Consider the following 27,424-nt stretch of genomic DNA (forward strand, 5'->3'; position numbering starts at 1 on the left):
ACCAACACCTAGTTAGGCTGACCTCCTCTTCGGCGGGTGACTTCACCGAGGGAAAATTAGCGGCTGGCATTGCAAGTCACACGCCTTAATTGTTGCAGATTGAGGAGAAATTCTGCAAACAGTACGACGAAAAGAAGGAAGACGACGTCTTGGGAGCGTTAGCAAAATGAAAGAAACCATGCAAGGCCGTGCGCGTACACCACAAGCGCAATGTTGTAGTAGCGGACGCTCACCCCGCTGAAAACATCGCTCCCTTCCTCTCCGTCGAAACCATCCGTGGCATCGCAACTGGGGCGAAGGAGGCGAAGACCAACACCTAGTTAGGCTGACCTCCTCTTCGGCGGGTGACTTCACCGAGGGAAAATTAGCGGCTGGCATCGCAAGTCACACGCCTTAATTGTTGCAGATTGAGGAGAAATTCTGCAAACAGTACGACGAAAAGAAGGAAGACGACGTCTTGGGAGCGACAGCGGGTGGTAGAGAAGGAGCGCCACGCTGCTACATCGACAAACGTGATGTAGAGGCGACCAGGTGTCCCCCCTGCTTCTTTTATACGCCTGCTATCGGGTGCTCGCTAAGAGGAAACCGTCATTATCCGCTTCGATGGTCAAGTCTAATCTGAACAGGAGGCACTTCTCAAGGTTTGGAGGCCCGCCAGCGCATTCCGACCATATCCCGTAACTGAAATGCAACCTTCACGCCCTCCCCACCTCAAAGCAACCTCGATTATGAACGCCGAGAAGACTTCTGCGCGTCCGTGCACGGTCTACACGCGATAAGTGCTCAGAAGACGCTTCTCCGCACAACACTCGCCCTTCGGATGAACGCAACTCGACACAGCATGCTCATAACATGTCTCGCACATACTGAGATGTCTGGGCCGCAGGAACCAGAACCAATCTGCACAGCGAAGAGCAGACCGCTTGCTCTGACCCCCGAGACGCAGTGATCTCGGCTCTCTCCACAGCGGTACCGTACAGGCCCTCACGGAACTTATGCGTTGCAGCTCTCGATCGCTGCACAGCATGCTCTAACCGCCCAGCTTAGCTAATGGATAAACACCCCCCGGTCGCGCATACTCAAGTGGAGCTGGCCGCCGGCACACAGAACTTGCGGCGCATCTAATTCCGGAGCACCCGTTCGATGGCCTGGCTCTTCAGGAAGCATACGCTGGCTTATGCCTGCCCTGAAGACTTTCTATTCTTCGATTTCATCGCTGCACATCGGAACAACGTTCATCGGAATTCGTTGCAGCAGCATGATTTCAGCATCCATACCCTCCCTCCTGAGATACCTCCCTCAACCTCGAACCCCTGAGATCCCACGTGCATCTCACATCCCGTCCGACGCCTATCGCGTGATGGTGTTGTCTATGGCGGTGAAAAACTTGATTTTCAGGTGGCCTTTAAATGGTGAGCCTGCTGTGCCAGGTCGGCCAAGCTTCACCGCGTCACCGGGCTGTGTGGCGCCGGCGTGTCGCGGGATGGATGTTGCTCTTCTCTCCCTGCGTTGGCGGTTTCAGGAGGAACGCGACCTCGGAAAGCGGGAGAGAAGGATCCGGCGTGCTGCTCCAGTATTCGCAGGCCGGGATGCGCGGTCGACCGTCAGATGCCCGTTGTCATCGGCTTCGATACGGATTCCGGGACCTAGCTGTGTCCCCGTTCCTGTGACCTCGGGACCTGCAGCTGAATCTCGGCCGCCTTGTGACAGTGATTTGTGACTGCCTGGGCGAGGCCGGACGAGAGGAAGACGCGAGAGCGTTTAAGGCAGGCATGCCGTCCTACTCTCCGAGGTTTTTATTCTCTATGGTGTAAATCGCTGTATAAAGCTGTTTTCATTTGGTCTTCCGAATTACGTCTCCTATCGCTCGCTTCATAGGTGTTCCCACCCCTACACCACGCTACCCGTGATTCACGATAAGCCATCTCTGGTCGCGGGCGGTAACCGTGTGTTTATTGCTCTCGGAGAACTGGAGGGTCCAGTCTACCAGTCGCTTTTGGGCACCTGGGTCTGAGCTGGGAACCGCGGACGAAGCGAGGTTCCGCGCCACGCTCTGCTCGGTTGACGCACCCACGCGCAATGAAGTGGGCGGCCTCATTTCCTGGGTGGACTGCGTGTGCTGGTCTATATAATTGTAATACGACTTGGGGTAGCCGCAAAGAAACGAATTTTGTGGGCTGCGGCATGTGTCCGTCCTTTTGAAATGTTTCTGATTGCCAATTTCGAGTGGCTGTACCCAGGGCGGGCGTTACCCAAATAGGCGAGCCACTGCCGAGCCCCGTCAATTTTTTTCCTTTCTTTATTTGAATTTTTGCGACTGACTTTTATTCCAGGAACTTTCCACGAGGAACCATAATAGTGTGACAAGATTCTTAGAGATTGCATGTGAAGATAGGATATATTTAGATTACAGATGTAATCGGGCGAATAAAAACATTGAAAATGAAGAAAGCGCTGTTTCTTTTTTTTTTTTCTGTTCGGATAACTTACAAAAGAATTCAACTTTCCTGACAAAATCATTAAGTTTGCAATGAGACTCATTCTCGACCGCCAGTTTTGGTTTCGCTGTCTGATCGCGATAGTATATAGTACCTCCAGACGAAACGGGTAAAGGCTTCTTGGATGGCGCACCGTGTTTTTGATGTTTTATCGTATTTCGAAGCTTATGGCTCGACCATTGGCGCAGATGGAAAACGAAAACACACGAAAAGCGAACTTTTCGCGCTCTTTTCCGGGGCAGCCCACAGAGCAAATCACCGTTCTAGAAAGCGCGCATGGAATAAGTTGGAATTAAGGTGCACGAGACAGCGGCGTGTTCATAGCGGGTATGTTTGCTTTTCGGAGAGAGGAGGCGGAGTGAACGCGAAGCCTATCTTCTACGAAGCAAACGTGTTAGAACTAAACTTTTTTCGGTCATTTCCTGCCTCGTGCCACACGCGCACATTGGAGGCACGTGTACCATGTGTGTTGTGTTGCAAAATAAATCAAAGGCAATGCCAAGGAAGTCTATGCTGTCGGTAGAAGGCCGCCGGCGCTTTGGCCGGGCGCTTTGTGTCTCGTGTAAATTTTTTTATTCCGTTTCTCAGTTTTGTCAAGTTAGCGCACTCCTTTAATTAACATAAACAACCAACTAGCCCCCTTTAAAGCATTATTGACGCAGCGCATCGACAACGCGCGAGCGTTTCTGCTGGTGGCTCTTAGTTTTTTCTTCTTTGAAGCAGGAATTCGGAGCCCAAGCATATGGCATTTTTAAAGCAAAGAGATAAAGAAAGCAAAAGCTCAGTAAGTGTGCAATGCGCAGCACTGGGTTTTCCCACGGTGGCAATGTAGACGACTAGACACCCCAGAAGCACAGCCGAGTACAGCTAGGCACCGTCGGTCAATGGGAAAAAACGCTCTTCCCTAAAGAGCGAGATGTGCCCTAAAGCGCTGGGCTATGCGTGCTTTCTCGGTGCTCTGCAGTTCTGCCGTAGCTGTTATATAAATTCTGCTGGGTGCATCGAAACAAGTGGTGACTTGTGACAGCGCAGTGCGCCGAAAAACAGGCATGGCTGTGCAAGCTCTGCAGCGCTAGCTTTTTAGTGGATTTTGGAAAATCGAAATTGTTGCGACGTATTTTAAGAATAACTGCTTGAGCGGTGAGAAACTGTACGAAGCTAAGCACGCGTTTAGAGTGCGCGAGGAGCTTCACAGTGCACATAAGGGCCCTCAGATATCTTCGGAAAATGTGCTGCCCAAATGAAAAGCGCCTTTATGACGTCAGCTTGGAGGTGAGTTTTATTCGGCCCTTTCGGCGTCTCTTCACCACATATGTATTTCGGGTTTGTAGAATGTACTTGTCGGCAAACCCAGACAATATCACGGATGCCATTTGCACCTGCAAGGCAGGCTGCACGTCGCTCTCGTATTATTTCCAAGGATGCCGAAAAATCTTGATTTTCACTTGCTTCCCGGCGGTATGCTAATAACTATTACGGTACCCATAAAGTCAGTAATAAACGGAGCTGTTAGTTTTAAAGGGCGTTTTCTCTTTCTCATTGCGGGGAGCCATGAACGCGTGGCTCAAGCCAGAAACACAGCATTCCTGCAATATGCTTTGCTCTCGATGTCGTGCTTTCACGTCAGGCTATAGCTGCCGAAAAGCGAGCGCCGAGAACACCTGGAAACTACCATTTGGAAGTCTTTTTAGGAAAAATAAAAGCTCCAGCTGGGCAGGAAGGTTCCTCGCTCTCTGCAACACAGGCCGTGTCCGAAGACCTGCCGAGCGCAATGTTCCGAGTATAGTGATCTAGAATTCAGTTCCAAGCATGCATGCACAGCACAGCTCTTGAGCTCCAGCTGGGTCCAGAGGTAAAACAGAATAATTATAAAACCTTCCTCGCATTTTTTTTTTTTTTTTTTTTTTGCGTGCGCAGTATGTGCTCGATATAAACAAGCGATCGGTCGTGATTGACAGAGTCCTGGGAAGAAATAAAAAAAAAAAAGAAAACGTGGGAAATGAGCAGCCGGAACGAAAAGCACCGGGTGCGATATAATTACTACAAATGACCATAAAGACAACAAAAAGCATAATCGCTTTTATTTCAGCCAGAGTTTATTTTATTGCGAAAGCAATACTACTCGCACTTTCAAGCCTTCGCGCGGCCCGGCAGCAGTTACGTTTACCCACGTGACGCTTTGACGTCACACCCACGTAACATACGGGCTGGCAGGAGCAGCCAACTTGGGTCTCTCGTTTCACATAGGACAGTTATGTCATAATCAGCCTGCTAGGACCCTGGCATTCACGTTACCCCTATAGGCCACTAAGGCACGTTCATACGGCTTGGTTAAAGCGGAGCTTTATATGTGGGCTGAGGAAGAAGAAAAAGAGAAGAACAATGGTCGCTCACCCCGCAGCTAATGCTTTCGCTCAATATTTGTTTCAGCAGCGTTGAACCCTTGTAGTTTTATTTTATTCTTACGGGGAACTAGGAAGGAATGGGAGCCCAGGCAGCGCATCCAGACAGCCGCCTTTTTTGGGCGGCGCCTCCCAGACGGCGCCACATGTACGGCCAAAGCTGCAGGGCACTAAAGCCCCTCTATTGTTCCGCTCAACGTCATGAGGGGCTTTACAGCGCACCAGGCCCAAAGCAGGGCGAGAAAGAACGCAGCACAGATTGGAGAACCCTCCAGTGAACTTCGTTTTAACGTTCTGTAAAAAAATAATTTTGAATTTACGCGCGTGTTTTGCTAGTTGCAATAACCTCCTCGATAGTAATAGCCCCATATCATCATCATCAACTACTGCGATGATGCCATTGATATCGTTTCTTGAAATTCGGGCGAGCTTTCTAAGTAAACCGTATAAAAAAATAAGAAATTTGACTGACAGTAATACGCAAAGAACCATGAAATCTGTAATTGTTTCAATTAAAACATGAAATTGAAATTGATTCGAAACGTACTTGCGGAACGTGAACCGCAGCTCACCGTACTCATATGTTAGGTGCAGGGTCTGACTATATATAGGAGAACGCAGGAGTTCACAGCTTTACTTATAAGTACATATACCAGAAATGAGCAGTGCTGAATGTTCAAATGGTGCCTGGCATGTCTGATACGCACAAGCGTGAAATGTTCCATCATTTTTTTTCTCACATTTAAATTTAATAGTTCCACAGATTTATCCATTTCTCAAGGATGACACGAATACGTGTGAGGGGCGCATGCACTAAGGCAAACGTCGCTTGGCGGACAGAGCGTCCCTTCCCCAAGACTACCCCTTCAAGGCAGCACATTGAGACTGAAGGAAAAGAAAATGCACAGACCGGCAGGATTTGCTGCAAGGCATATGTTTGTTCAAAATAGCGTATACCGTTCGTTTTTCAATGACGTTAGGGAGAGGTTTCAGATCAAAAACAACATATATGAGGTTTATTCTACAAACTGTACAACACAAAGAGACACTGGGCGGAGTTTCGGAAACGTGCTGCTAGCTGCTCCGGAATCTCTGATGAGAGAGCTGTTTTCGATCTGCACGGCTACGCAGTCCACAACTCACCATCAACACGTGCACACAGCCGTCCGCCGCGGCGAAGATGGGCAATGCCAGCCTGTTTCCGATATTGGCCGAGGTTAAGACATGTTAAATGTCGCTTTCCCATACGAGCTCCGGCCGCTACGCCTCTTTCACACACTCCCAGAAATAACTTTCAAACGGAATACTCCGCTCTTTCTGCCCTACAACAAGAAGTCACATCTAAAATTCACACTGATTAATTGGTTCGCAGGAAGGGGAAGGTGCAGTATTTATCGCACTTGTTTCTGCGGACACCTGAAGTCGTTTTGGAACACTACCGGAGCGTATAGAGTTATCGGAGCCCAGTCGGCCCTCACGGATAGCCCTTTTTGCAGCCAGTCCAGCAGAAATAATAATAATAATAAAAAAATATTCTAGGGGGCACTTGAGCCAGTACAGCGAGGTGAGGCGATGCTTGTTGAATTGCCATCCCTTCAGTGCAGTGGTCAGGAGGCAACTGACGTGGAGCGACGAACGCGCAAATTAAGATCTCCACGTGACTGAAAGTGCACCGTAGCCACCCATTACGGCACCTCTTTCTTTCTCACTCCCACTTTCCTACCACCAATACGGCGCGGTTCAGGTGTCCGTGAGAAGTGTGACAGATACTGCGCCTTTTCGTTCCTGTAAACAGGAGTCCTCGGAGTTGTAGGTTTTTAGAAAAGCTGCAGCAAAGTTGGACAAAAGTGTTATATGGATGGAAAAACGAAAAAGATAAAGAAAAAAAAAGGTATAGGGCAAAAGAAGCGCAGTAGAAAAAATAGAAAAAGATCGCATAACGCGGAGCTACAGAGAGCATACTGCATTAAAAAAAGAAAAAGAAAATGCTGCAACCATCTAGGGGTCCAATGGGGGTCCCATATTATAGATATATTGGGCATGGGCTTCTGAAAGCTTGATCAATTTCCAAATTATTAAGCCACCAACATAAGAACCCAGTTTTCGTCACTTGGAAAGCTGAAACATGTGTACATACAGCTGGTATAAAGACGTATAATATGGCGCTAAATTTCTCGGCAACGATGCCTAAAATTCGAGTGCCGCCTTTTTTTTTTTTTTTTTTTTTTTAATGCTCTCGATAATTTTCATTCGTACGCCTGCTTTATTTCGAATATTTTGTCAATGCAAGTGTTACCCCTGTGAAAGCCAGGAAATATTATAGAGTAGCCTTTTTTGCTCTCATTCAGGAGCACCAAGTTATCGCTCGGGCAACTCTCGCTAGGTGCTACGAGATGATATTTTTTCAATGCCTGGGCACGCAATTACGGAACACAAAAGTGGCTTAGTGTCTACGGCACACCTGCGGTTTTTTTTTTTCTTGTTTCTTTTTTTTTTTTTTTTTTTTCAGTTTGCTTTGCGGGATTGAAAGGGGGGCTGCGAGATCTCTCTCAAGGCCAAAGACCGGGGAAAGACGAAATGACTAGCTGCCCCGTCGAAACGCGTGATGGCGATCTGAGGTGCCCTCGGCGTTCCCATTAAAGCTGTGGGGTGGGGGAGGGCTCCAGCCGTCCTGCGAGCAAAGCACATTAAAGCACGCACGCTTTCTTTCTTTTCTTTTTTTTTTCCTAGGAGTGCACAGAGGTGTTTCGAACAGCCCTCGGTAAAGCATAAGCAGCATACACGCTTGCCTCCCCCCCCCCCCCCCCCCTTCCCTTTCTTTTTTTTCTTTTTTCTAGCAGAGAGCAGTTATGGGTTGCGATGGCGAGAGCAGCAGCGCAGGGAGCGCTAAAAATTTGACTGCTTCTGTGCGCAGCGTGTTAATTAGAGCACTGGGCTAAGTCGGCCGCTTTTTTAAGTAACGCCTGTTATGTGAAACAACTATACTGACAGAAAATTGTCCATAGCGTCGACGTTTACGCGCCCTTAAGAAGGTGCTGTCAGGCTTGTAGGCGCGTGTGTGTGAGAGTGCGTGGGCAGATAGAGCAATTGCCTAGCTTCAAAGCAAACGCGTCGTCCCAGCAACGCGCTGCGAAGCAGCAAAGGGTTATGAAAAGCGAACGAGAGGCTGCTCCTGCGCCTCTTCACTGACACGATGCTGTGCCCGGCAGTACTTAAACATTTTGACTCCCAATTAGTACTGTGGGGAGGTGGCTGACACCTACGGTATGGGCCTGCCAACGAAAGCTATCCCTTCCCCCCATCCCTAACCCTTCCCGGGAGGACTGGGAGGCGACCCTGCACGGCTGCTGCGACCTACACGCCCAAAGGGCCTTAACGCGGCGTGCGCGGGCGGCGGCAACCGCCAATGGGGTCCCTGACTAGGGTCTCCACCCAGTATTGTAAGGCCGAGGCCCTTAAAGGGCCACTGTCCATGGAAGGACCTTTTAGGCGAAGGAGCCCAGTGTTTCGATCAGGTACCGGAGATAGTCTGTGCAAAATGCTACAGTGACACGCGCGCCGCGAAGCAATGAAAGTACAAATCAAAGCTCTCTCATGCTCTCCTTCGGGAAGCCAGCTTCCCCGTTTCCTGCGCTGGCCCGTCTAGCCACAACGTACTTCGCGAACTTCCCGCGAACGACGTCCATTGGTCCGTCTCGCTGTCTGAGGGTGAAGTCTGGGTGTCTACCGCTCGCTGCGCGCTTTTGTCTCGCCACGGACCGACTGAATCCAGAGGGGAGCGCTCCTTTGCCCGTTTTCTTTTCCTTTTTTTTTTTATTTTTTTTTTTTTTTTTTTGCGCAGGCGGAGTGCCACGCCCCAGCTCCCGCCAAACGCGGAGGAGGAAGGCGAATTTGTCTTGCGGAGGCTAGACGACCGGATAGGAGAAAGAAAAACATTTGCGAGGAAACGGAAGGAGAGAAACACGACAGAATCGGGTGATTGGGGTGGCTGCAACTGCGTTATTTAACTGCTCTTTTCAAAATCATTTTGCGGCCTTGCGTTCTGGGGGCGAAGTCACCGAGGAAGAAAATATTTTCGACCGGAGGGTGGACAGTGGGCCTTTAAGGCTCCGCGTCAAACCTCCAAATATACAATAAACGTTTTCACCACCACCACCAACTCACGACTCGGAGTCCCCGCGTCGCTTTGCATATCAGCCACCCCGCCAAACCACCGGAAGCAAAAGAACGAAAGCAAAAAAATGCGAACACAAAGATTTCACTCTACATTCCCGCACACGTACCGCGCCTCTCTATCGAAAGAAAAAAAAAAGAAAAGACTGCACGAGGCACGTGTCTGTGACCTAATGGTGACGTGTTTTTCTGCTTCATGTTTGTAAACAAAGGTGGCCCTGCGATCGGCAGCGACATATGGGGTGTAGGTAGGAGAAAACGCTGCGTGTCTAGAAAGCGCCAGGTGACGCAGCCTTCGAAACCAGTTCGCGCGTGCAAATATTCTGAAGCGTAAGCTTTGTATGTGCGTAGAAACAGTTTGGTCTGTGCCTGGAGAGTAGTTCAGCACTTTACTAGCCCATCACTGCTGGCGCACCCATATGTGGTATGTCTGCTCGTCGAAGAGAGGCGGCGGAGTGAACGCGAAGTCTACTCTTCTCGGCAGAAACCTTGTTAGAAGAAAACGTTTGTCGGTAATTTCCTGCCTTCTGCCACACGCGTACATAACAGACACATGTACCATGTGTGTGTGTTGAAAAATAAACCAAAAGCAAAGCGAAGAAAGCCGCTACCCATTCATGCCGTCTGGTAGAAAGCCGCCGGCGCTTTGGGCGCAGCGCATCGTCGGCGCGCGAGCGCTTCTGCTGGCGGCTCTACTGACTTTTTTCTTCTTTGAAGTAGGAATTCGGAACCCGAACAATATGGTACTTTGAAAGTAAAGACATAAATAAAACAAAACCTAAGCCAGTGTGCAATGCGCAGCACTGGCTTTTCGCTTCGGTGGCAGTGTATGTGGAAACGGCATGCTAGACCCCCCAGAAGCGACAGCCGAGAGCTGGGCTCCGTTGGTCAATAGGAAGACTCCTAAAAAAAAAAAAGACAAAAAAAAAACGTCTTCCCCAAGACGGGACGAGTACCCTAAGGCGTCGGACCTTGCGTGCACGTGCTTTTTCGGCGCTCGGCATTTTCCGTAGTTTTTATTTTCTACTCGATGCGTCGAAACGAGTGGTGGCGGTTCAGTGCGCGGAAAAACAGCCATGGCTGAGCAAGCTCCACAGCGCGTGCTGTTCGGGGGATTTCGGGCGATCGGGAATGTTGAGACTTAATTTCAGAATAACTGCTTGGTGCGCGCTAAGAGACTGTACGAAGCCAGCACGTGCATGGAGTGCGCGGGGAACCTCACAGTGCAGCGCCCTCGGATATCTTCAGAAAATGCGCTGTCGAAATGAAAACCGCCTGCTACGACGTCAGCTTGGAGGTAAGTTTTATTCGGCCCTTTCGGCATCTCTTCACCACATATGTAATTCATTTTTTTTCTGTAGTTGTTGGCGAACCCACGCAATATCACGGATGCCAGTTGCGTCTGCAAGGCCGGGTGCCACTGTTAACGATCGATGCGACACATTGCTCTCGTATGATTTCCAAGGAAACCGCAAAAAAAAAAAAAAAAAAAAAAAACTTGATTTACGATTGCTTCCCGATGTTTTTTTTTTTTTTTTTATAACTATTATGACACCCATAAACACAAGAGCAGATCGAGCTGTTAGTTTAAAAGGACGTTTTCTCTTTGCGGGGAACCATGAACGTGTGGCAAGTCAGAAAGCGCGCACTCCTGCAATGTGCTTCGCACTCCATGTCGTGCTTCTACGTCTTCTACGTCAGGCTAGGCTTCCCAAAAGCGAGCGCCGAGAACAGCTGGAAACTTAAGTCGTTAGAAAAAAAAAAAAAAAGTTCCCGTTGGGCAGGAAGGCTCCGCGCTTTCTACAACACAGGCCGTGTCCGAAGGCCTGCCAGCTCTGGTTACAACTTTTAGTAGTTGTCACAACTATTAGAGCTCAAGTTGGGTCCAGAAGTAAAAAAAAAAAAAAGACCCGTTTATTTTGTGTTTTTCGCGTGCTGCGCGCTCTATACAAACAAGCGATCGCTCGTGCATGCTTGAAAAAACCTAGCGTGAAGTACTGTACAAAAAAAAAAAAAAAGAAAAAAAAAACGTGGGAAATGCGCAGCCTTAACGAAAAGCAATGGGTGCGATATGAAATTCGAAATGACTAAGTAAGTACAGGCCCTTGTTTCAGTCGGTGTTTATGTTTTTATTCTTACGGGGACCCAAAAAGAAATCGGAACACAGCGTCGGTGCTACCCACGGTTGCGGATCCAGACAGCCGCGTTTTACAGCGGCGCCTCCCAGACGGCGCCACATGTTCGGCCAAAGCTGCAGCGCACCAGGCCCTGCCTACAAAGCGCCAAGTGACGCAGCCTTCGAAACCAGTTAGCGCGTGCAAATATTCTGAAGCGTAAGCTTTGCTTGTGCGTACAAACAGTTTGGTCTGTGCCTGGAGAGTAGTTCAGCACTTTCCTAGCCGATAAGAGCGCTGCATTGGCTTCCTTCTCCGTGGCCTCAACAGCGTGCAGCTACGGTGGGCGACTGTGGCTACGTTGGACTGTAGTGACTGATTAATAGATATGAAAACGAGAAATCTCAATGTATAAGAAAAACTAATATATATTTAACACTGTCCAACCTACGGGCTTATTGTAAGCACATATGCAAGGACGATGATATGAATGATTGGAAGTGTGCTTTTCAGATGACGACCATTTTGATGGGTACGAAATTTTCTGCTGCTCCCAAGCACCTTCAGTCCAAAGAACAATATTACCGGTAACTATATTGAACTAGAAATCATATTTCTAGCTAACTATACCCGGAACCTAAGTCACACAATTTCACTGAATAAGAACAACTCAATCTTCTCTATAGTTCTTGCAACATTCGCCTAGTGCGCACTGCCAACTTATTAGTTTTATCGAGTATATATATATATATATATAGACTTAAAGTAGTTGACACACGGTAGAAAAAACAACACTTTATTCCGACGTTTCGGCCGGGGTCCGGCCTTTGTCAAGGAATGTAGAAAGAAGCTGTCGGTTCCCATTTCTTATATACATGCACAATCGAAGAACACGTGACCAGCTAATATCAACAAATAAACATCAAAATATCAAAAACAAGATTTCACACGCGTGATGTAATGGCGGTGCAAGGTATATAGACAGAATGACACGTGTTGCGCTTAGGTCATGCATCTTAATATGTTGCACAAAGAAAGGAAGATGTATCGCTTAAAAGATTGTTGTCACTATCAGCGCACAAAACAAAATATCACGAGGTTAGGATGGGTGGAATACATGCCACACTTAATTCTGCAATATTCAGGAGGGAGCGGGGGGGGGGGATTTATCTACTGAAATATCACTCTCATTGGTAGGCGACAGTAGCAGATAACACGTCAGTAGAATTTAACAGTGAAATATAACTGTGATTTAGCGCGGTACACACACAAAAAAAAGTAAACAGTCATTGAAATCGCGGCATGGTGACAAAACTCGATTTTGTGCTCAATGCTATGGGGACAAAGAGACGAAGTTAAAGAAGTTAATTGTTCGTAAGAGTGTTGATTACACAAGGAATCATGTGCAATGTTATTGGATAAGTTGTAATGATTAGTGCATGTTACGGCAGGAAGCAATATGATCGTGAGAAACTCGCAAACATGAAAAAGATCAGTGCAAGTAAAAGCATGACATCCTGTGAGGGGCTTTGGGCTGTGACCGTAACAGCGCAAGTGGAGAGGCAAACAGTGCAAAATGGAGGCAATGTCGATTAAACATAATATCTTTTGAGACGCTGCCAAAGGTGCTACCATTTAGTTAAAATGCTACGACGAGAGACAAGTTAGCTTGCCAATGTTTTCATTCAGACCACAAGAAACCGTGTTAAACTTGTGTATTAAAAATGATTCGCGAACTTCGCGTTCATGGTGGGTTCTGAAACCTGATTCCAATAAAGTTACTTGCATTTTTTCAAAGGGGTGCTTGGTAATGTTTACATGCTTAGAGATAGGAAGGTTAGGCAGTGTATTACAATGAGCTTTATGGTTATTAAATCGGTATCTGAAGGGTGTTTCGGTTTGGCCAATGTACTGAATTTTGCAGATAGAACATTCCAGCATATAAATCACGTTGTCCGTATCGCATGAGAAGTTGCCTCGAATCTTTACATTAAAGTTCGATGCAGTGCTGAAAGCTTTCAGTGGCTTATTAGAAGACCGGTTTCTCGAAGACTACCCGCTAAAGCCTTTTTACTACAAGAGATTTATAGACGACATTTTTTTTTATTTGGCAACATAGTGAGGCAGAACTTCTATCATTCATCTCTAGTTTTAATAATGTGCATGAGGCCATAAACTTTTCTCATTCTTATTCTCCGACCACTATTGCTTTTCTAGACGTGACAGTGTCAATAAAGAATGGCAAACTAATCACTGATCTATACCGGAAACCCAGTGACAGACCTCAGTACCTGCACTTCAACAGCAGCCATCTTAAATACTGGAAGACTAGCATCCCATATGGACAAGCCGTCCGCTTTAAACGGATATGTTCAGACGATCGCGACTTTGAATTTCACTGTGCCAACCTTCGTAACACCCTAATGGAACGCAAATATCCTGAGCGCCTAGTAAATGATGCAGTGGAACGAGCAAGCCTTCTTGATCGCAAAGCTCTCCTCAAAGCGGAAAAGGAACCATCCGGCCAATCACGAATCAATCTCGTGCTAACGCATTCAGCTTCAGTCCCCAACGTTGCAGGCATTTTAAAGAAACATCATAGTATTCTCATGCAAAGCGATCGTCTAAAAGAAATTTATGAGCAAGCCCCCCGTGTTGTCTATCGCCGTAACAAGAACCTCAGTGATATTTTAATTTCGTCTAAAACTAGCCCCACTGCACCGATCGGCTGCCATCCTTGCAACAAGTCACGGTGCAAAGTTTGTGCACAAATGACTACATCACTGAAAGCTTTCAGCACTGCATCGAACTTTAATGTAAAGATTCGAGGCAACTTCTCATGCGATACGGACAACGTGATTTATATGCTGGAATGTTCTATCTGCAAAATTCAGTACATTGGCCAAACCGAAACACCCTTCAGATACCGATTTAATAACCATAAAGCTCATTGTAATACACTGCCTAACCTTCCTATCTCTAAGCATGTAAACATTACCAAGCACCCCTTTGAAAAAATGCAAGTAACTTTATTGGAATCAGGTTTCAGAACCCACCATGAACGCGAAGTTCGCGAATCATTTTTAATACACAAGTTTAACACGGTTTCTTGTGGTCTGAATGAAAACATTGGCAAGCTAACTTGTCTCTCGTCGTAGCATTTTAACTAAATGGTAGCACCTTTGGCAGCGTCTCAAAAGATATTATGTTTAATCGACATTGCCTCCATTTTGCACTGTTTGCCTCTCCACTTGCGCTGTTACGGTCACAGCCCAAAGCCCCTCACAGGATGTCATGCTTTTACTTGCACTGATCTTTTTCATGTTTGCGAGTTTCTCACGATCATATTGCTTCCTGCCGTAACATGCACTAATCATTACAACTTATCCAATAACATTGCACATGATTCCTTGTGTAATCAACACTGTTACGAACAATTAACTTCTTTAACTTCGTCTCTTTGTCCCCATAGCATTGAGCACAAAATCGAGTTTTGTCACCATGCCGCGATTTCAGTGACTGTTTACTTTTTTTTGTGTGTGTACCGCGCTAAATCACAGTTATATTTCACTGTTAAATTCTACTGACGTGTTATCTGCTACTGTCGCCTACCAATGAGAGTGATATTTCAGTAGATAAATCCCCCCCGCTCCCTCCTGAATATTGCAGAATTAAGTGTGGCATGTATTCCACCCATCCTAACCTCGTGATATTTTGTTTTGTGCGCTGATAGTGACAACAATCTTTTAAGCGATACATCTTCCTTTCTTTGTGCAACATATTAAGATGCATGACCTAAGCGCAACACGTGTCATTCTGTCTATATACCTTGCACCGCCATTACATATCACGCGTGTGAAATCTTGTTTTTGATATTTTGATGTTTATTTGTTGATATTAGCTGGTCACGTGTTCTTCGATTGTGCATGTATATAAGAAATGGGAACCGACAGCTTCTTTCTACATTCCTTGACAAAGGCCGGACCCCGGCCGAAACGTCGGAATAAAGTGTTGTTTTTTCTACCGTGTGTCAACTACTTTAAGTCTATGCCCTACCGGACCCATTCGAGCTTCAACCCCCTCCCTATATATATATATATATATATATATATATATATATATATATATAAAGACCCGTATGAACACTATTTTTTTTTCTTTGTTTTCTTTTAGCGCAAATGCAATCTTCTCCACTATGTTGAAGATCGCTTGAAGCAGAATTTGCGTGATCTGCTGAGCATTATTTAATATATTGAGAAAATTGTTATTCAAATGCGCGTAATCTTATTATGCTTATTTTGCATCCCTCATAGCCAATTTCACTTTGTTAAACTAAATGTACTGTACCTCCATCACGTACAGCTGGTTGTACGTGGTTTATTTGTTCATTATATACCGGGTGTCCCAACTAACTTGAACCAAGGGATACAAAATAATGCATTTGAGGTAGGCCAGTGAAACCAAATGCATTCAACTGCCAGCCTCTTTGCGCACTACAGGCGATTTTTTGTTTTGCAATTACTTAATTAGCTAATTATGTTAATTTTTTATTGATTAAATATCGACATTAGACCAAACATGTGAATTGGAAACTTGTAGAGCACCTTCAGAAACCCCCATTCCATTAGTTGCGATAAAGAAAGTCTCACCTGTAACTTTTTTTCTGGGCTCAAAAGAAAGCCCGCGAAATACAAATAATACCACGTGACTAGTGCATTTGTGCGCCGCGATTGTGGTGCTCTCAGTCGTGGTTTGAGCCAACGAAATTAGCGGCGGCCGTGTGTCCTTTGCCCCGTTAAAGCGGCAGGCCGTATGCCTGCGATGGCTTCTTCGCCCGCTTCCGACAGCCGGCCCACGTGATGGTGCAAGTAGCACCGAGAGCAGCGAGCCGACACCACCGGGATTCTAACAAACCCTCCTTCTCTCCCATCAGCGAACTTTACGGCTAACGGATGAGCGATAAGGTATCAGCCACTGAATCTGCGCATACAGGCTTGGGTAAAGGGGCGAGATGACATCATGTGACTCGACTAAAATTAGCGCTGCACCTTCATTTGCCGGTTCTTTATCGTCATCCGCCTGTCGTGATGTAGGCTGCTGCGGTGCACAGGCCTGGCCAAGATCGCGGTGAAGACGGGCGAGCTCGAGCTCGCTCCAACCATCGCCAACATTTCTGCCTGCCGCTGCAACGGGACCATCGGGTCACGGCCGCAGCTGATTTCGTTCGCTCAGACCACGACTGAGAGCACCACAATCGCGGCGCACAAATGCGCTAGTCACGTGGTATTATTTGTATTTCGCGGGCTTTCTTTTGAGCCCGGAAAAAAAGATACACGTGAGACTTTCTTTATCGCAATTAATGGAATGGGGGTTTCTGAAGGTGCTCTACAAGTTTCCAATTCACATTTTTGGTCTAAAGATGATATTTATTAAATTAGAAAAATTAACATAATTAGCTAATTAACTAATTGCAAAACAAAAAATTGCCTGTAGTGCGCAAGCAGGCTGGTAGTTGTATGCAACTGGTTTCACTGACCTACCTCAAATATATTATTTTGTAACCCTTGGTTCAAGTTAGCTGGGACACCCGGTATATATGCATGATCGTAATGACCTTCAAAAAGAAAATTGATTACTCCAAGCAATAGCGCTGCTTGACTTTATCCGGATCCTGAAGTTGTTCCCTCGATTACTAGGTCCGTTGATGAAGAATCACTCGAAATTTGGGAAAGTGAAAAAAGAGAAAAGCTACTTCACAACTCTGGGCCTATTTCGGCAATATCGCGCTAGAGTGACCGCTCAAGGTAACTGCAGTTACCTTCGCAGCAGCTTTTGCGTCCTTTTCAATAAGAAAATATATGCAGGGGCAGTACTGCAGATGAATGGAACTCAAAGCGCGGTTTCCTAGCTGCGTTCGATAATTATAGATCGCTCACGGAATATATAAAAAACGTGGACTCGTCGTGTGGTCGAAAAGCAATCATATGGCAATTAAGAGTTACAAACGAACCGATCGCGTTTCAGTGCAGTAGTGCAACGCACGTTAGCTGCCAAGGCATTCCGTCGCCGAAGGGTCTACAATTGTTGAGCTCAATGCCTCCCTCATTCGCTCTATCTTTATCTGACCACAACAAACAAGTGAAAACAGGCAGCATTTTCTTTCTTGCCTTGTGACGCAATCAACCACACCACAGCTTGCAGGAATATTTATGCTCGAAAACGCAGCACGTCCAATGCAGACGGTCCATATGATTTTGCCTACACCACGAAAGTCACTGCTGTCGCCAGCACCTCCGCATCTCCACTGACGTCACGGACTGACGCCCAGGACCTGAAAAAAGTTTCTCCGAAGTGCTACAGACAGCTGTTTTTGCATGATGACGGTCACTGCCTGGGACAATTAAGTAGCAGTGCGCGGTCGTTCCGCGTCTACAAGATGTTTGCAAATTGTGTTGTTTGGTCTCCGTTTGTAGCAACGTTGGTCTGTACAGCGTGATATGAGGTTATAAGTACTGAACAATTTTATTTCGTCAGGCATTTCTGCTATGTGCAACTTTCTAGAATCAAGGCCAATGCTTATCAATCAGCTGTTGATGCTTGGTCGATCGTTTCCTGACCAGGCCAGCGAGTCAACGTGAGCAGCTGTAGGATTTATACATTGTTGTGTAAGCAATTATTTGCTGATATAACGCCCGATAACGAAGCATGATAACGAAACAGCCGAGCAATCATGCATGGACATGGAGAAATTGCACAGAAATACAAGCAAGAAGTTACTGCTTGTGCACACCTACTACATGTTGCAGTGGTGTTTATTCTTGTCATCTTTAGAATGAGAGTGAGTTGCAGACGGTTACAGAGATAAAAATTAACAGCATTTTTCAATAGTCTGAGTCAGAGTCATATGAAAATCTTCACTTCAGAACAACACTAATGTTGTCCAGCTATTTTTCATCTTCCATTGTACAGAAAGCTGACAGCTGAAATAAAGTTGCTGTGAAGGAATGCTGCTTCATAATCGCCTAGGTGCTGCTAAACATGCATGTGGAAGTTATATGAATGTACACAACTATATATAGACTACTTGTGATGCATATAAAGTGCACTGATGTTTTTAAGGTTCTGCGTATATGAAGTTCATGGGTCATTTTCACTTGAGAGGTCTCCTGCGTGGCCTTCAGAAGGTAAACAAGGAGCTGGTTGACAATTCGCTATCTCAAGCAATGCAAATATCTGCAAGGTAGGCAGAGGCTGGCCCAGCTAGCTACTTTTATGTCCGTAAGGATCAGAAGTATGAAGTTGTAGTAAATCCTGAATCCAACTTGCATCATGAAAAAGCCGAAGCAAGCTTTCTGCTCTCTGTACCATGCATTTTCTGGTCTATTGAAGCTCACTTCTGAAGTCTGTACATTGGCATTTTGTCAAAATTTAATATTCCACACCCGCAGCCCTGCTTTGAGGTTATTAATCACATGCTATAGAAAAATCTCGAAAAGCTTTGCTAGCTAGAGAAAACTAATATCAGGTGTTATTACTCTAACCACGGGAAAGGTTTCTCATTTACATCCAAGAAACTTTCCCCTTCCATGGTTGTATAATAAGGACTAGTTACTTTCACTTTTAGCTGTATTCTTTTTTTGCCCTTGTGCCTGACTGTTTCTCTTGGTGCCTGGAGCAAAGCATTGCTGCAAGTGTTGAGACCTTGCATGTTTCATTTGATTTTTTCATTATGAAAACCACAAGACAAACTCACTTCATGCCTAGCTATTCGTTGTTGACTCCTTTACCTTGAACACACTGCATATAGTGCATAAGTTATATACTACATCATGTCATTGTTCATGCATTTACCAGCCTATGTGGTTACGGGAAACATACGAATGAGCACAATCTAGATTTTCAGTTCAAACAGAACCCAACCACAAAGTACACAACAGCAAAACTTTACAGGCTGTAATTCCCTGCTTTGATTGGAGGCAACAAAAAGCATGGTTTCACACGGAATTAAGCTCCCGGAGGATTTAAGATATGCCATTAAAAAAAGTTTTTGTTTTAATACTTCTCTTCTTTTGACTAGCATAATGCAGTAATCAGTATTGGGAAATCAAGCATGTCAGTTTCAAACATGGCGAGCTTCCACACTTGTAAGTAAATGGCTTAAAATGTCCCACACACTATGCTTGGTTAATTTTGTCTACGAGGGGTTTTCTCGCATGCACTGCAGTCTTGGAAAGTGAATATGTCTCTCTACGTCACTAGCATTGGTAAATGTTTTTGTCTCTGTAGTCTTGGCTGCATACATATATTTGGGTATAATGCATGAATGCAGAATGAATATGGCAGTGCTAAAACTCTAACTGCAGTAAAGATGAAATCCTTGAGAAAAATTCTTATTTCTTCCATTATTTTCCTAATGTTTTCATTGATTGACAGTATAATGTTAATTATTCATGATACAGTTCTTTCGTCCTACAGTATTTATTCAGTATCTCATACGTAAAATCGATTGAGCTGTCAAGAGCATGTAGCTTAAAAAAAAAATGATGAATGTGCACCCCTCTAAGGTTTCGAAGCAATGGCAAGTAAATCTAGATCTTCTGGAGGAGGAACACAACAGACTGTTAGAATCGCATGTCACGATTTTAGCTGCACGAGCAACTAAACGCGGTGTACACTATAGCTGGCCGTGCTTGCAGGCAGCGACAGAACACCGCAAGGCAAGGAACGCTGGCTGCTCCGACCCTCTGAGGCTGTGCAGCGTGACACGAGAAAGCTTTGTAAAAGCTGCAAAAAAGTGCAGAAAGTTCTCCTGGTATTTGCATGCTTTCATCTCTTTGCCGTCGGAGCTACCACTCGTACGCAACGCTAAACTGCGGCTGCTGGCAGTCTAATTATCCGGCTTCTGCTAGAGCAACATGTATAGAAAATGTTTCCTCTAGGATATTTTAGAGCTGCATGTAGCGACTGCATGACAACAGCAAAACGAACTTTGGACGAATAAATGATGCAGGATAATCTTCAGCGCGAGCAGACGACACGCGCTGAAATATGGTCGCACTTGCAACAATTTTTCATTCTTTTTCTGCAAACAGAAAACGTTGAACAGGGTCACAATATGTGCGCAGATCGTTGTGACCATTTTAAGGCTTCATTCGCGCTTATAACTCATGAAGAGTCGAATTCAAGGTTTTGGCAGTTTTGGCACTATAGTTTTGGTGCTGACGCGCGTCTCGCTGATCGATACGGAAGTCACAACATTTCTAACGTGCCTCGCTGGGATAAACAAGAACACTAAGTACTAAGTAATTTGTACATAAGTACAAATAAACGACAGTTTGAAGGCTTGTAATTGCTAACAGTATTTGAACGAATGAAGAAATTTATTAGTTTATTGATGTGCACAAAAATTAAGCAACTCTGTGCAATTAGCATCCACAAAATGTTGGCAACAACAACATTCTTTAATTTCGTACATTACACAGCTATTATGAATATGCAATATTAAATAATAATTACGAATGTTTTGTTCAACAGCGAAAACAACGAAGATAGTAGTCATAATTTACACGAAATGTTAGCAACCCTGTTATGCTAGGAAAGTCGGACCACAATCAAGTCTATTTTTCAACACTTTTTACATCTAAGCGTGGCTACGTCATTTGCCGACTAACATCACATTATTTTTATCATAGCAGTTTTTTTCTTTCATATGCTTCTGAAGTTTGAAAGAAAAATGGCACTGGAACAGCGCCTCTCGGCGGCAGCACATCTCAGGCAGCAACAGCAAAAGTAATGTTCGCCCTGAAACGTCTGGAATCGAACACTTATGCGAAGTCAGAGCACGTCTAGAAAGAAGCGACGACTGTGCCCGATTTCCAACGGCATTTTCTTCGTCATTGTGATGAACAAAAACGAAAGCTGGGCGAAGGATGGATGCACGCACAGATATGGTACAGCCAGCTGTCGCGCTGCAGCCCAACGAAGTATGCCACCCAACCGAAAGATTGCGTTGGTCAGGCGCATAGCAGTAGACATTCAGCTGCTGATGCATTCAGAGTACCCACACCGAATGACAACCGCCGCATTTCAGGGAGAATCATTCGATCTGTTACTTCACATCCCGGCACGATGAAATTCGAATTATATATTACAACCAAAACACAACTGATTTCCAATGTGTGCATAGTTCTGTAAAAGACGCTTGTCATCACGAACAGTTTACGGCAATGCAACCGACCAAACGAAAAGCATTAAGAACAAAAAAGAAGAAAATAGAAAGATTCGCGACCACCTCTGTGCAACCCTGGGTAGCGAGCCGCCGTTCAAATCCCGCGCGCCGCAGTGGGATGACCGATCGAGTTGACCCAAAAACGTTAGGGAAAAATATAAAATAAAAATAACATAAAACTATATGTGCGTTTTGCACATTTTTGTTAAAGAAACCCAGCCAGACGGATTTCTGCCGAAGTTGTTCTCACTTACTCATGTCCTTCTAGAACACTGTACTCATGTCACGTGTCAGAAGAGTGACGCCATGTTCTCATTCATTGTCATTGTGCACCACGAACACCACGAAACAATACCATGCACTTTTTGCCTTGGAAAAGTAGGCTGGTAACATCCACCAACTGGCCTTAAGTAGATTGCAATCGCCAGATTTCGGCTGTAAGTTTTGCTGTGTTCTAGATCTTCTCGCGATGTTCAGAAGTTCCATCCTACGCACGCGAAACTCTGGAGTGTCCGAAGTCGTGTTTCTGGGGCATAAGTCAACTACTTCACGTACTTCTGCTGTTTGGAACAAAATGTTATCCCTTCAATATGACATAACTTTGATTCTTCTGTTGCTTGGGGAGCATATTTTTATTAGCTCAGCCCTAATTAAATTCAGGCTGTGGGACCCGCGCGAGTCCTCTTTCGAAACGAGCGTGCATTCACATGGGCTTAGCTGGCGTAGTTTTAAAGAACTCGGCTTCCTCTTATCGTGCACAGCTCTGCTTGCTTGACCGAAATCTCGCTGCTAACTACTGAAGCTCCAGCTGTACGGCGTTCGGAGCTTTCTCGTTGAAAGCCGTACTCGCATCACGAGGCAGGGATATTCAGCAGGGGTACACGAGGCACTCGCATGCGTGCGGGGGCATTGTCTCAATCCAAATACGCTGCTCCGCCAGCGTGTCAACGACGTTTCAGATCGGACAGTCCGCAAATTAAATATAAGCTGCCTACATCACGGACATTGCAGTCCCAAAGAATGTTGTAACTTCGATCTTTATGTGGATTAACAGTGTGCTATGCTATGTTCGTTGGCCAAACTAACGACAGTCCTCTGCTAGCCTCACTAACTGACAGCTTCCATCCGATGCTGGTTTCAACGACGTCAAACTCCTGTCGTCTGCTCACATCTTCGGCCCTTAATTGCTAGGCATATGACGCGAACATATTTTACAGCACAAAGGTTCACATTGTAAGTGGAAGCAGAAAGCAACAATTCGATAGGAAAGCCTGGTACTAAGGGAGAGGCAACGATGCCTAGGAATTAGATATCCTGCCAGTAACCAGAGAGGGCGCAAACAAAGCTGTACAAGCAATAAAAGGAGAAAAATGGTAGGCAAAGATTTTCATTTGGAAAGCTGCAATGCACTGAAGTGGTAAGGTAATATTTTAGAGCATGTGAAAGAACCCCGGGCACTCGGGATTTAGTCGGAGTACTCTCCACTATGGTTCATGTTGTTTTGCAATGTTCAACTTCATATATCAGCCTACATATATCTTTTGGAGGCTGTGATCCTAGGGAGGAACCAGGGGAGTGAAACGCGTGGGGGAATATCAATGGGGTAGATTGCATTTAACAGTCACTATCAAGACAAAAATAGAAAGTCATGATGCTAACCCAGCGGATTGTCTCATGGAGTGATGCTGTAGAAAACGCTCATCGTTGTAAGTAATGTCCGCACACGCCTACTACATATCAGTTTTCGACGCTCTTGAGGAAAGAGCCCAAAGGCTTGAATGAACTGCAATTGTGCCACTGGTGCATGTTGAAAAGCTCTGGCCTAACCATGGTCTGTATTCGTGGTCTTCATTTGTTAGTGGTTCGCGAACTTGTAAGCGCCGCCTCTCAGACAATGAATTCGAAATCTGGAACTATGAATTTGACAAGGGAAGATACATATGCTCCTGTTTGGTCGAGCTACAAAGGCAGTCGGCTTACTGCTTGCCTACTCGTGCAGCCTTGCCTGTGATAAGTTTGCTCGCATCACTGCAGCCAATATGTAACTTTCAAACCTAAATAAATGCTTACAGTGTGAAAAGAGGCCGCAGGTACACATTGTGCCACTACTGCCGTGCGTGAACGCTTGAGTGCATGTGAGTGCGGGCTAAGTTTAACAGTGCAACATTTTTATACCAGAAATGGGAAAGCTGCTGGAAATCAAAAGTGCTGGTCAAAATATTTACAGCAAGCATTTTATTAACTTTTCAGCACGATGCAGGTAAAGGGCAGAGAGTTAAGAAAAAAAGTGAAGTGAGGGTTGGAGGTGCCTCTGAATTGGTAATTTAATTTGTCTTGCCACCCTGAATGTGACAGTGACACTGGAACCACAATTGGATGCAATACATCTGCAAAGCTAAAGTTTCAGAGGCTGGACTTCTAAAACTTGACATTAAACCTGTCGTTTGGCTTCAAATAACTTCATTTCCTGAAGAGTAGAGGCTTAGTGCTGATGACCATTGATTTGCCTCACTAAAGCATTTGGATGGGCCAGTGATGTATGTTCGCTGGAGTACTTAGAGTTGGTTGAAAACTGATCTAAAAAATCGGATTTAAACAATTAATTTTAGGATGTTTTATATGCCACAGAGATTGACGGCAACACTGGCTACAAGAGCAGCATTCATTGAAGTGCATGTCCCATGCAGTACTTCGCAATAGGACATTGCTGTTCACTGGATAGTAATCAGTGTCATGCCTCCTTGCACATGCATTTGCGGGGCATAGTTGGCAATTTCATCATTGGATCACTGTCATATGTGGTATGCCATTAAACTTAGCTACAGGTTTGGCTTTTATTTCTGTTTCCATGGGAGTAGTGATCTGCAAAGCGGCTTGTGCTCATATATCAGTGCGCTTTGCCGTGATGATGCAGTGATTAGGGCACTGGACTGCTGTACCCAAGTATGCCAGATCTAATCACGGCCGCGGTGGGCACTTTTCTGGAGAGGGGAACAGAAAGGCAACTGTGTGATGTCGGTGCACATTAAAGAACCCCAGGTGGTCCAAATTTCTGGAGCCCTCCACCACGCAGTCTCTCATTGCAGGACTTGTTTTAGGACATTAAACCTCATTAACCAAACCAGATTTAAGTGCTGGCCACAGAAAATGCAGAACAGTGCTCTGGTGCTTTTTTCGTAGCCTGTGGTGTAACCATGATAGCATTGCAAGGTCACATTCATTCTTGTTCAGTTCCACGACAGTGCAGGCATTGAAGCGTCCTATCAAAGAGTGCTACCATGCATTTCATGTGCTGTTGATCCCATGTGAACATGCAAAGGCTTTTTGAATGTTGGGTGGTAAGATTAACAGGTTTGCGCTCTGGTCGCTTTAGTGAGAACACAAATGCCACTTGATTGTTGAACAGCTCAGATGAGGATCTGTGGCCAATGTAGAACTAAGCATGTTTGTTTCAAAGAGGTGCTTCTGTTCGTACTTTGGGACGTCACTTGACTGGGTGATTGATTGATGCCACTCAGCTTCAATTATTGGTAGGTATGGCTGGAAGAATCCGAAACCTTAGTATGTGAAGCATGAACCACACAGTTAGCAGCTGTGTAATAACATTTCAACATATGTAGATGACCTAGCCTTGCTGGAGCAGGTTGAAATACAAGCACTGTGCAGGTTTTGAAATTTTGAAGTTCAGCTGAAACCTATGTTTTGTACCAAACTGGCCACAAACTGTAATTTAACTTAAGGCTGGCCAGAGAAACAGTTTAGCAAATAAGACTCGTTGAGTTGGCTCATTCATGCAGTTGTCTTTCAGCATTCCTTCAATCCGGCACAGACACCTCTAACCAGTGCCCATTTTTGTCCATGATGATTCTGAAGCTGGCTGATCGGGTACTTTCTGCGCAGGTACGTCCTGAAAATGTCATCAGGGAAGACTTTGTCGACGCAAGTTCTGGCTTGAGCATGGACGACCTGTGCAGTCATTTGAAGGACAGTGACCACTTGTGCCCCATCAGTTACACAACAAAGTCCAGCCCCGTGCTTAGGTAAGTGTGCACTGTAGCCTTCTGTTATTTTGTGGATTTCAGAGATTTACTGCTGGTAAGATTTCTTTTTTTCTCCAGTGGTGCTGTTCAAGCTTTTGTTTCAGTGCTATGTATAGGGGTTTTGAAAGAAGAATCCAACAGCAGGTTTCCCAGATTCTTTCAAAACCCATTCCCCTTGTTAATCTTTCATCTATCCTGCCAGTGTCAGTCTAAAACTTCGCAGTGTTGTCAACTGACAATGTTGACCTAAGACCGGACTTGGTTCAATGCTTGTATTTTTTACACATAAGTTTGTCAACCTCATGCTATTCAGTGCAAGTTTTATTTTCTATTTTTGCTGTTACTCTTAAAAAGTACTAACGCTCTCCGGTGCCTGGGGGCCTTCGGCATTTTTCAAAAATTATCCGCACCGTAACTGCCAAGTGAAGAAGCCAACATGGTGGTTTTCTTCTCTCCTTGTTTCAGCAGAGAAGCAATGATGGAAGGTGGTTGCAGCCCGGACTGGATTGCACAGAGGATAGTGAACGATCGCCGAGACATCCTTCCACTCAATTGGTGTGCGCTTGCCGCAGTCGTAGATCTTTTGAACAGCCTTCTTGGCTGTGGTATAAATGCCGCCACTAATTGTTACCTTATGAGCTCACCACCTTATCACAAGTTTTGCCTAGAAGAACTTGTTACGTTTCATTGGTCCTTGTGAGCAGGCCATCTTCTGCGACACCACTTTGTCATCTGAGACTTTGTTTGCTGGTATTTTGCTCTCTAAGGCTTAAACGCTGATTTCTAGATGAAGTCTCATTTGGTATAATTGTTCACAATAAACGTCATCAATTTCGTTGCAAGTGGCTTAGCACGGACTGTTCTAACATGGCAAAGCCTTCAAATTCCGGTGATTAATGTAGTGCCTTAGTAGAATTGTTCCTCTACGCTCAATCCCAGTTAAATAAACAATTGGAAGGTGTCAGAACTGATTGGAGCCAACTGAAATTCAACTGGCTCCAACTTTGTTTTGGTTCCTTCCGCTTGAGTTTTTATATTGAGTTGCTGCGAGGGGACTGAGATGCATTTGCCCAAGTGCTTGTTATTCACTTGAAATAAAATGTGAATACCTTGTCCGAATGGGTGCAGCTTCTTTTTGTCTAAATTTTTTATTTTAGATTTTAAACAGTAGTGATACATATGAAGGGTGATCAGAAAGGTTTGCAACCCATATATAAAGAAAACTGCCAGTTCCTTGAAATATTTTTGTCAACATAACCCTATGTAATGCTACGAAGGGTACAGATTTTTATTTGTTGTTTTCAGCAGTTGCCAACATGTGGCCTTATCACTGATTGCAGAGCATTGGAACGATTTTGTGTTCATTGTGTGTTTATGCGCAGTGTCTCGAAACGGTGCTTTATCATTTGCTTTGCTGCGCTAGATGCGCCGAGATTAGTCTGGAATGGTAGCAGGCAAGCACGACAGTTTCTGTGTTCCAGGCTTTCCCAGTATTCTTTCTGGCCGGTATATCTAGATCTTTGCGCCGACTGTAAATTGAGTACTGCCACATGCAGCGAGCACGTTTGCTGCTATCTCCTCCGCCAAGTTTTTTAGTTCCTCATTGGGTGCAAGTGAGCCTAGTAAAGAGTTGATTTCAGTGCTGTTACATGTTTCTTCTCTTTTGTGCCTATGGCCTTGCCACTACCACGTGACATCTGGTGAAGGTGCTGGATATCTATCCCAGTGCCCCTCGCTACCTTCAAGGCAATAGCGCTCATGTGCTTTTTCCATATTTCTTGTTGCCAAACCACCCTCCTGTGGCAGACTGATGTTGTTCCAGGTAACAAAGCCTTGTTCTTTGGGCTTATTGCAGTTTAGAAATTTGGTTACTAATGCCCAGGACGTGAATGAAGTGTGTGTGGCACGGCTCTTCAAAGCCACACTTATGCCACCCTCAGCAGTGCAACACCTGTGAACTGGGGCATTG

At 45.3% G+C, this 27,424-nt stretch overlaps 1 protein-coding gene and 1 long non-coding RNA gene across 10 annotated transcripts in view; one reads left to right on the top strand and one right to left on the bottom strand.

The window, feature by feature from the left end:
* The window catches only part of LOC146170950 (uncharacterized), a 720,860-nt gene that overhangs the window by 641,138 nt on the left and 52,298 nt on the right, over window positions 1-27,424 (bottom strand). The window lies entirely within an intron of this gene.
* LOC146170955 (uncharacterized) lies at window positions 21,718-26,576 on the top strand. Of its 2 annotated transcripts, none has more exons than XR_014702999.1 (3): window positions 21,718-21,852; window positions 25,316-25,455; window positions 25,921-26,576. It is a non-coding gene; the product is annotated as an uncharacterized LOC146170955 (long non-coding RNA). The 2 variants fall into 2 exon arrangements; XR_014703000.1 differs by having other exon boundaries at window positions 25,924-26,576.

This window comes from Amblyomma maculatum, unplaced genomic scaffold, assembly GCF_055883805.1.
Source record: "Amblyomma maculatum isolate TAMU_Amacu unplaced genomic scaffold, ASM5588380v1 scaffold_24, whole genome shotgun sequence".
NCBI lineage: Eukaryota > Metazoa > Arthropoda > Arachnida > Ixodida > Ixodidae > Amblyomma > Amblyomma maculatum.